This window comes from Eulemur rufifrons, chromosome 1 (assembly GCF_041146395.1).
Source record: "Eulemur rufifrons isolate Redbay chromosome 1, OSU_ERuf_1, whole genome shotgun sequence".
Lineage (NCBI taxonomy): Eukaryota > Metazoa > Chordata > Mammalia > Primates > Lemuridae > Eulemur > Eulemur rufifrons.
Genome location: NC_090983.1, coordinates 24,995,715 through 25,007,121, shown reverse-complemented (window position 1 = coordinate 25,007,121; position 11,407 = coordinate 24,995,715).

Here is an 11,407-nt window from a genome sequence, read left to right as displayed (position 1 = left end):
GTACTAGCGAAAAGAAAGTTGATGGAGTGGACTAATGTGAGACAAAGTAGGCTTTGAGACATAACCACACACACAAAAAAATAGCTTGTAAAATAGTTAATTCATCAAAAATAGATGATCATTCTTAATGTATTTAGTATAGTCTCAAATAAGTAAACCAAATTTGATAGAAATAAAAGAATTTAGTTAATCACAATGGTAGATTTCAATGCATAGCCCTTAGGAACCAATAGAATAAGTTAACAAAAAATGAGTAAGAAAAGAGAAGACTGTAAAACACAAAATTAAAACATGATCTAGCATTTATATAAAAGACACTGTCCTCAACAACTGCATATTACACATAATTTTTAAGTGCAAATGGGATATTTGACAAAATTAACCATATGTTAAGCCTTAAAAGAGTACAGTCTCTGACTCCAGTAGAGAAATTTTAAAGGAGGGCATGAAGAGAAGTTGGTTAATGGGAACAAAAATACAGTGAGATAAAAGGAACAGTTCTAGTATTGGATAGTATGATAAGAAAATTATGATCAACAATAATTTATTATATATTTAAAAATAGAAGAGAAGAACTGTAATGTTCCCAACATAAAGAAAACATAAGTGTTTGAGATGACGGGTAGCCCAGTTATGCTGATTTGATCATTACACACTGTGTTTTAGTAAATTGTGGTATATGTATACTATGGAGTATTACTCAGCTATACGAAATAACGGTGATATAGAATCCCTTTTGTTCTCCTGGAGAGAGCTGGAACCCATTCTATTAAGTGAAGTATCCCAAGAATGGAAAAACAAGCACCACATGTACTCACCAGCAAATTGGTTTCCCTGATCATCACCTAAGTGCACATTTAGGAATAACACTAATTGGTTATCGGACTGAGGTGGGGGGTGGGGAGAGGGGATGGGTGTATACCTACATGATGAGTGCGGTGCGCACCGCCTGGGGAATGGTCACGCTTGAATGTTCTGACTCGGGGGGGATGGGGAGTGGGGGGAAACGATGGGGATACAACTACATGATGAGTGCAATGCGCACTGTCTGGGGAATGGACACGCTTGAAGTTCTGACTCGGGGGGATGGGCAGGACTTGGCAATATATATAACCTGAACTTTTGTACCCCCATAATAAGCTGAAATAAAAAAAACAAAAAAATAAGCTATTGGAATTAATAATAGAGTTCAGCAAGTTTGCAGAATACAAGATCAATCTATTATATTACCATCAATAAACAATCCAAAAATAAATTTAAGAAAACAAATCCATTTTCAATATAATCAAAAAGAATAAAATATCTAAGAAAAAATTTAACACAAGTGTAATGTGGAAGACTTGCACATTGAAAATATTGAAAGAAATTAATAAAAACCTAAATAAATGAAAAGATATCCTATGATAATGGATTAGAAGAGTTAATATTGTTAAGATAGCAGTACCCCCGAAGTGACCTGTAGATTCAATGCAATCTCTGTAATAATTCTAGGTTTTTTTTTTTTTTTGGTTGTTGCATAAATTGATTAGTTGATCCTAAAATTCATAAGGAAATGCAAGTAACCAAAGTAGCCAAAGCAGTCTTGAAAAGGAAGAACAAAGTTGGAGGACTCACACTTCCCAATTTCAAAAGTTGCTACAAAATTACAATAATCAAGACAGAGTAGTGCTAGCATAAGGATAGACATATGCTCAATGGAATAGAAATGAGAGTCCAGAAATAAACCCTTACAATTTTGGTTAATTGATTTTCAAAGAGTATGCCCAGGCAAATCAATGGGGGAAATAATGGTCTTCACAAATGGTTCTGGGACAACTGGCTATCCATGTGCAAAAGATGAAATATTAAAACAAACAAACAAACAAACAAACAAAACCCAAACCTTAAGGCTAGGTGCAAGTAGCTCATTTCTATAATCATAGAACTCTGGAAGGCTAAGGCAGGAGGATCGCTTGAGGTCTGGAGTTGGAGACTAGCCTTACGTGAGACCCCATCTCTACAAAAAACAGAAATTAGCCAGGTGTGATGGCACATGCCTATAGTACCAGCTACTTGGGAGGCTGAGACAGGAGGATCTCTTGAGCCCAGGAGTTGAAGGCTGCAGTCAGCTATGATGACACCACTGCAATCTAGCCTGGGCAACAGAGCGAGACTCTGTCTCAAAAAAAAAAAAAAAAAGGAACTCAAAATGGATCAAAGACCTAAATGAAGGCACTAAAACTATAGAACTATTAGAAGGAAAAAAGATATAAATTTTCATGACTTTGGATTCAGCAATTTTTTTCAGATATAACACCAAAAGTACAAACAACCAACAAAAAACATATTAAATGGACTTGATAAATATTTTAAAACTTTTGTTTTAATGGAGAGTATCAAGAAAATGAAAAGAGAACTCATAGAATCAGGTAAAATATTTGCAAATCATATATCTTATAAAGGATTAGTATCCAAAATGTTAAAGAACACTAACAATAATAAAAAGACATATAAATCTATTTTGAAAAAGGCAAGAGATAGACAATTTTCCAGATAAAATATACTAATGGCCAATAAGCACATGAAAAGATGCTCAACATCATCAGTTATTAGGGATATGCAAATCAAAACCACAATGATATACCACTTCACACCCACTAGAATAGCTATAATCAAAAAAGACAAACAATAACAAGTGTTGGTAAGGATATGGAGGAATTGAAGCCTTTTTCATATATTGCTGATGGTATTGTAAAGCGGTGCAGCTGCTTTGGGAAAAAGTTTGGCAATTACTCAAATTGTTAAAAATATAGTTAAAATATAACTCAACAATGTCACTCCTAGGTATACACAAAAGAACCAAAAATGTCCAACCTAAAACTTGTATATGAATGTGCTTAGTAGCACAATTCACAATAGCTAAGAACTGGAAACAACACAAAACAAATGTGCAGCAACTGAGTTTATCAACGGATAAACAAATATATCCATACAAAGGAATATTATTGAGCCATAAAAAGGAATGAAGTACTGATGCATGCTACAACATTAATAGACATTGAAAATATACTAAGTAAAAGAAGCCAAGCATAACAGGCCACTAGGCCATTTTGTATGCGATTCCATTGTTATGACATGTCCAAGACAAACAAATCCATGGAGACAGACAGTTGTATATCTCAGGGGCTGGTGGAGGGAGGAATGGGGAGTAGTAGACTGATAATGGTTGTACGGTTTCTTTTTGTGGTGACAAAAATATTCTGAAATTAGTTGTGATAGTTGCACAATTCTGTGAATATACTAAAACCCACTGAATTATACTCTTTAAAAGGGTGAATTTTGTGATATTGGAATTATATCTCAATTTGAAAAGTGAAGCATACAAAAGATAAGCTATGTACATGTTAACCCAAAGAAGTGTGGAATGATTATATTAATATTTTATACAGAGTAGACTTCAGAAAAACAATATTACCAGGAAAGGGGAAATATTAATCATGATACAGGGAAACATTCAACAAGAAGACAGAAAATCCTACATGTGTATATATACCACTTTAGAGGTTCAAAATGCGTTATGGGAAACATAACAGAATTGAAAGGAGAAATTGACAAATCTACAATTACAGTTGGATATTTCAACACTATTGTCTTCACTTAGAGAGCAAATAAAAAGAAAAATATGTAAGGATGTTGATATAAACAATAATATTTATCAAATTGACATAACTGCCATTTTTAAACACTCTACTTACCAGCAGTATGAACATTTTTTCTAACAGATTTATTGGGATATAATTTATATACCATAAAATTCACCTATTGTAAGTATACAGTTTGGTGAATTTTAGTAGGTTTACTAAATTATATCCCAATAAATCTGTTAGAAAAAATGATGGCCAGCCACAGCATTCCTCATCTTTAAGGCTCTCCTCTCCTCTTCTTTGCAAAACTTCTTGAACCACCACTGCACTGTATGTTCATTAGCAGTTCCAGGGCCAAATGCATTGTTGATGTTTCTAGCTGTCTCCACTGCTTCACGACCCATTTTGAACTTGAATAAGAAAATCACTCAAATTTGCTTTTTGTCCAACATCATTTCCCTAGTCTAAAATAAAATAAGTAGCAAGTAACAAGTCATTAGCAAAAAAATATAAAGCAAGAAATGCGCATTAAAATAGTGTATAACATAACCACATTTATTTAAAAATGTATTCCAATATCAAACAGCAAATTTCAACAATGCTAAAACAGCAATCACTTTTGCATCAACTTAAGTATTTCCCTAAATGAGTTGAAAGCTCACATCAGCACAAAAACCTGAACATGAATTTTTAGAGCAACTTTATTTATAATTGCCCAAATTAGAAGCAAACAGGATGTCCTTCAATAGATGAATGGATAAACAAACTATAGTATAATACATTCATACAATGGAATATTATTCAGTAATGAAAAGAAATGAGCTATGAAATCATGAAAGATAGGAAAGAACCTTAAATGCTTACTGCTAAATGAAAGAAACCAATTTGAAAAGGCTATATACTATATGATTCCAACTATATGAAATTTAGGAAGGGGAGTTGAAAGAGGGGAAGAAGAAATAAGTGGAGTACAGGGAATTTTTAGGACAGTGAAACTATACTGTATAACACTGTAATGATGGGTAAATGACATCATGTATTTCTCAAAGCCCACAAAATTGCACAACACCAAGAGAGCACCACAATATAAACTATGTACTTTAGTTAATAATCATGCCTTAATATTGATTCTTTAATTTTAACAAATGTACCTCACTCATGCAAGATGTTAATAATGGTAGAAACTATGGGCAGAGGGAAAGGGAGTGTATGGGAACTCTGTAATTTCTGTTTAATATTTCTGTAAATCTAAAACTGCTTTAAGAAATAAAGCTTATTATTATTATTTTTTTTAAAAAAAACTCAAGGAAACCTAATTAAATGGCAACCTATGCCATGTTCATTGATTGAAAGATTCGATATTATTAAGATGGCAATTCTGCCAAAATTGACCTATAGATTTGACATAATTCCAATTTTAAAAACAGCATTTTTCCATAAATGGACAAGTTGACACCAAAATTTGTATGGAAATACAAAAAACTACAAGAGCTGTCAAAGAAGAATAAGATTTCAGGACTTGCAATGTCTGATTTTAAGATTTTCTATAAACCTGGAGTAATCAAAGTAATGTAGAATTAGCATAAGAATCAATGGCACAGCAGAGTCCAGAAACAGACATGAACATATGTCTTTCAATGAGGAAAAGATGGTCTTTTCACAAAATAATTCTGGAACAACTGATATCTCTATGCAAAAAATAATCCTTAATACTTACCTAATAACATATCTATTAATTTGAAATGAATCAGAAACTAAACCTATCAAATTTATAGAGGAAAACACAAAAAAAGAAAATTCATAACCCTGAGGTAGACAAAGATTACCTAGATAGGACCTGAAATAAAAAATAAAATGTACTTACCTAATAACATATCTATTAATTTGAAATGAATCAGAAACTAAACCTATCAAATTTATAGAGGAAAACACAAAAAAAGAAAATTCATAACCCTGAGGTAGACAAAGATTACCTAGATAGGACCTGAAATAAAAAATAAAATGCAAATTTGGTTTGAGAAATCAGGCTTTATCAAAATTAAAGGGCTTTGTACTTCCAAAAACACCATTAAGAAAATGAAACACAACAAAAGATTGGAAGAAAATATATTCAAAATATATATCTTATAAATATATTGCATCTAGAATATATAAAGGACATTCTATAAGATTTCTTTATATATAAGAAGATAAACAAACCAATTAGGAATTAGTAAAATATTAGAACAGACACTTCAGAACACAAAATGTGAGGTAAGAATGACCAGTAAGAACATGGAAACATGTTGACATCATTCATCAGGAAAATTTGGTTCTTCTGAAAATTTTAGTTTTTCTACTGAGATTCTCATTTTCTCATTTATATTTCCTTTACTTCATTGAGTATAGTTATAGTAGCTGATTTTAAACTTTTCTGTAAATTCCAACATCTGGGTCATTTAAGAATTAATTTCTGTTTGTTGCCTTTTTTCTTGAGGCTGGGCCACATTTTCCTGGTTCCTTGTACGTTAATGAATAATTTTGAATTGTGTCCTGGACATTGTGAATGTTATGTTGTGCACATTCTGGATTTTGTTATATTACTCCAGTATTGAAGTTTTTGTTTTAGCAGTCATTTAATTTGATTAGATGCAAACTACAACATCTATCACTTGGGCAATTCAGATCTCAGTTCAGTGTTTGTTTTTTGTTTTTCATTTTGTTTTGTTTTTACTCTTTAGCTGGGGTGTGTTGATCTGTTGCACACAAACACATCATTCAGGGATAAGCTGGAGATTTGTGCATAGATTATACCAGTAAATTTTGATGATTCCTGTGATTACATTCTTTTCAGTATTCTTCTCTCAATTTTTACCTCTGCACATTGCCTAAAACTCTGTACTCTACTCCTTCATTTCAGGAAAACTGTTAAGTTTTTTATTAGAGTGTCGGGCTCTTGTGATACTACTGTCAGCAGTCTGCTCTCAAGTTAAAAGGCACAAAAATGTGCCATTTCTTCTTCCAAGTGTCGATGCCTTTCTGGAATATGCCTGCTTTGTTTACATGCCATTGCTTTCCATTTTTGTTTTTAATCCCTCCGTCCCCCCAGTAGATAGTTGTTATCTGGGGGATGATTAGATCTAGTAAAAGCCTACTCAATATTACTGAAAGCTTGTACTTTGTTAGTTTCTTATAATGTTAAGCATATCCTTACCACTCAACTCAGAAAGTCCACTCTTGAGTATATGACTAAAAGAAACAAAAACAGATCCATAAGAAACCTCATTTAAAAAGTTCATAACAACTTTACTACTAATAGACAGAATTGAAATAACCTAACAAGGAAATGGATATACAAAAGATGATATATCTATACAACGAAATAAAAAGGAGTACACTGCAGTATTTTGTATTGCATACAAAATAAAGGATAAATCTAAAAAATGGTATGCGTGCAAAAGAAGCTAGACATATAGGAGTATATATTGTCTGAATCCTTTTATATGAATTCCAAGAGTATGCAAAGTGAATCTATAGAGAAACAAAATCAAAAGTGTAGTGGCCTAAGTGGGCTGGGGCTATGGGTATAAATCAAACATTTCTGATCTATGCTTTTAATTGAATATAAATTATACCTCAGTTAAAAAAATTTTTTAAACAGAATGATAAATTATGGTCTATAAAAAGTCAATGGTATTTTTGCCATCTGTTCAATCAAAAAGGCATACAATTGGAAACTTGGAAGACAACACCACAAACTCATTTTAAAAATTTTTAAGCCATTTTAATGCTCAAAACTTTTACGCCATGATTGAAATTTTGATGGATGCACCTCTGATCATCCACAGAAGAAAAGATCATGAAATTACAAACAAAATAAAAACAAAACAAAAGCCCCATTTCACACATAGAAGGCAAAAGACCTTTTTATGTGTCTGCTCTTTACTGTCATACCTACACCTTGCGTACATATCTCTTCTATAATATGATAGTTGCACATTATATGAGCATTATTTGTATATATGTTGAAATTTTGCTTATTGTTTCTCCAGGGGCCACTAAATTAATGCTCATCCATATAATAAGCAAATGCCCAGCTGAACTGGACATTTTATAAAATAGATTTATAAAACTGTAGTATCCCTAGATGGCATGTGGTTGAATCTCCTCATTTGCTAATGAGAATATAAGGGTTCAAAATCGTAGAGAGATGTATCCAAGGTCACACAACCAGGTAACAGCAGATTTGGGCCCAAGACCTGACTTGCAGTCTGGTATTTTTAACACCCTACAGTACAACCTTCTCAGTCAAAGCCCACCTACCTTTTGACTCTTTGGGAGAAGGTTAATATTTCCTATCTGCTAGTAGACCTTATTCTAACCGGTACAAATACATTTATCCTAACAGTTTTCTTATTGAGAGACTATCAGAAGGCTTGTCCCAGAGAAAATGGTATGGCTATTTATGTACTTAATCATCTAGGCTAAAAAATGCAAATCAAGAATTTAGCCTGAAGACAAGAGAGGTAATTGTAGAAATCAATGTTGATGGGTCCTTTCTACCCATGGTTTGCTTTTTGGAGTCCAGCACTGTATTAGTCAAGGCTTCTTCAATTGTAAATGACAGGAATCTAACTTAAGCAAGCTTAGAGAAGAAAAGAAAATCTATGGGCTTGAATAACGGCAGGTCTACCTTGAGACATAGCTGGACCCAACCTTTCAAAGGCTCGTTCTCGCTCCATCTCTCAGCAACGCTTCACTGACAGCTCTATACCTATATCCATGTGATTCACTATTGTCCATATGACACATGTCATAGAAAAATCCTGATTGGAAATATTTGGGACATGTGACCACCATGGACCAATCACTGTACACAGGGAGAATAGGTGATATTACAGACTTAACCAGGGTCACATGCCCACCTCTAAGAGAGAGAAGGGAGGCATGAATTTTACTGCCATATTGGGGATCATAATATGAGTTTGGTTCCTCTAAGGAAGGGATGCTTTGCTCAAGAAAAAACTATTCACATCAGACATGAAGACTGTCATTAAATTGGAAGCCTAAACACATGCAGTTCCCTCTTAAAGTTCAATATCCCAAGGCACTGATTCCTGCAAACTATATTTCTCAGGCTGCTTTGTCAACTGGCTTCCTTTTAGGGTCACCCAATGGCAGGATTTTGAAATATGGGAGAAAAGGAGAAGCCACAGTATTTCTCCCTCTTCCCCTCTGCTTTTGGAGGAATCTCCAGCAGTTGCTGTAACTCCTCCTATCTCCCACTAGGCATCCTCAGTTCCCTCAAAGCAGCTTGGGCTCCTCATATCTAGTAAAACTTCCTCTGTGGGACTCCCCAGCCTGTGAGTGGTAGTAGTTTTCTCCTAGTACTATCATTGTGTTACCCCATCATTACCTGTTTGTTCTTTTTGTGTTTGTTTGTTTTGAGACAGGGTCTCACTCTGTTGCCCAGGCTGGAGTGCAGCAGCATCATGATAGCTCACTGCAACCTCAAACTCCTAGGCTTAAACGAGCCTCCTGCCTCAGTTTCCTGAATAGCTGGGACTATAGCCTGGGACTACAGGCATGTGCCATTATGCCTGTCTAATTTTTTTGTTTGTTTCATTTTCTTGGAGATGGGGTCTCACCCAGGCTGATCTCAAATTCCTGGCCTCAAGTGATCCTCATGGCTTGGCCTCCCAAAATGCTGGGATTACAAGTGGTTGCCACAACATCAGGCCCTCTTTTTTAGCCCTTTTTTAGCTGTTCTAATCTTTTATCATTAGTTCCCCATATTAAATTCCCTCTATTGGGTATTATTTTTCTGACAGAACTCTGAGAGTTATGTGTTGAGAGAAGGCAATTTCCTATATAAGGAGCAGGTTCCCCAAAGAGAAAGGCCATTAGAGTTTGGCTGACTCAGCTAACCACTAATGTGGGGGAAACATTTGGGGGAAACAAAGGGCAGGTTTGTTTTCAATGTTTGAAGTTATGTCTGTGTACTTAAGCTAAACAATGATGCAAACCCAGGGGAATTCTACCTGAAGTGAAGGAAAGCAAACAGAGCACCTTCCTTTTGGAATGTGGCCTTTGTGTCAAATAGCACAGAACTAACAGGAACTGAGAAACGCTCAATAATTGGACTATATGAGATTGGAGAGATGCTCTCAGTGAACACCTGCACGTGTATGACAGTTCATGAATGTCAGCTGCTAACTCTCCAGCAGGATTCCTTCTCCTTCTTTCCTTCCATGTAATTTGCTGGTCTCCTAAAACCTCCTTCTCAGTGAGACCACCTTCTGAGGGGAAGCTCTGATTCCTCCAACCTCCCTGCAACTGCTTGTGCCCCGACACTTCCAATTTCACTGCAAGTGTCACTGGGACATGAGATGAAGCTGGGGGTCGGGGTGGGGGAGGTAAGCAGGACACAGAGCTTGGGGAGGGGCTTGGAAGGCCAGGCTATCACGTCTTCTTCTGCTATGGTTTCTACTCTTTGAAGCCTCCCATCATTGGGTCTCTTTTTCCATCTGAAAACGGAGGGAATTGGACCAATTGCCCAAAATCAACCCTAATGCTCTATGTTCTATGATTCTATGTTCAATTTAACTGACAAAACCAAATTCTAGCTACTGTTGTTTCAGCACTGTTCAAACTGTACAAGCCACACCTCACTATCTTGGCAGATCCTTAAAAAAACCTTGTCAGTACTTGATATAGACACTAGAAGTAATTCTAAGTTGCATCTTACTTCTCTTACTACAATAAAGTGCTACTCTCTGAGTATGAAAATTCCATGGTAAAGAATCATCTATTTTCTCAGTATTTTTCAAAAGTATTTAAGAGTTAATTTTTTTTTAAATGGTGATGTTTCCTGGCCATCATTTTCTGTGCTTTCTAACTCATCCAATTTGTATCATTTTTCATAATCTTCAAAGACCCTTCTTATTCATTGTCCTTTTAAACATGTGAGAAGGGTAGGACTCACATTTTTAGTCCTCATATGACACATTAATACACCGAGATTGGATTAAATGAACTGTCTCTGGATCATACATCTGGCCATCCAGCATGCAATGTCCCTGAAAGCAGGGATCTTTTTAACTGGGGGCGGAACGGTTCTATTTTATTTACTGATGTTTCCACAGTGCCTAGAAAAGTGCCTGACACATAGTAGGTTTCAATAACCATTGGTTGAATGAATGAATGAACGAATCTGATAAATTATAGAGCTGGATTAAGAATTCTCTGCACCCTCAGCTGTTGTTCCTTTGGTACTGCTAAGAGTTGTCCTATGTTCTCATGTGCCCCCAAATTTCCTCTGTAGTTTCTGGATGCACCTGTCCTTAGGTTTGTGGAGGCAAGGCCAGTGAGGGGTCTCTGGAACTCCTGCCTCACGGTGATACAGCGAAGGAACAGAGGGGCGTCTATGAGGGCTCCTCCCCGAGAGACTAAAGCTGGTGCCCCTCGATTTTCCAAGGACGTCGGTGAAGAAGGTCCTCTGGTTCCTGCCGCCCAGAGCGCTGGTCTCCCTTTGTTGGGATTGGGTAACAATTCTGTAGGGCAGGGTCCGATTGCGAGGAAGCCCTGTCCCTGCAGCCCCGCGCCCGCCTGTGGCCGTGGCTGGGCGGGGCGCTCTGAGGCTCCCAACCCCGCCGTCCCACCCGGCTGGCTGCGGCAGGGGGCGGGGCAGCCAGGCTCCCCCTCCCGGACACTGCGGCGGTGGCAGCGCCAGCCCAGCCGCGGCCGCCGACAGGCTCGCGGAGTCGGGCGGGACCTGCGCGGGGCGGGGAGGAAGGGCCGGGGCG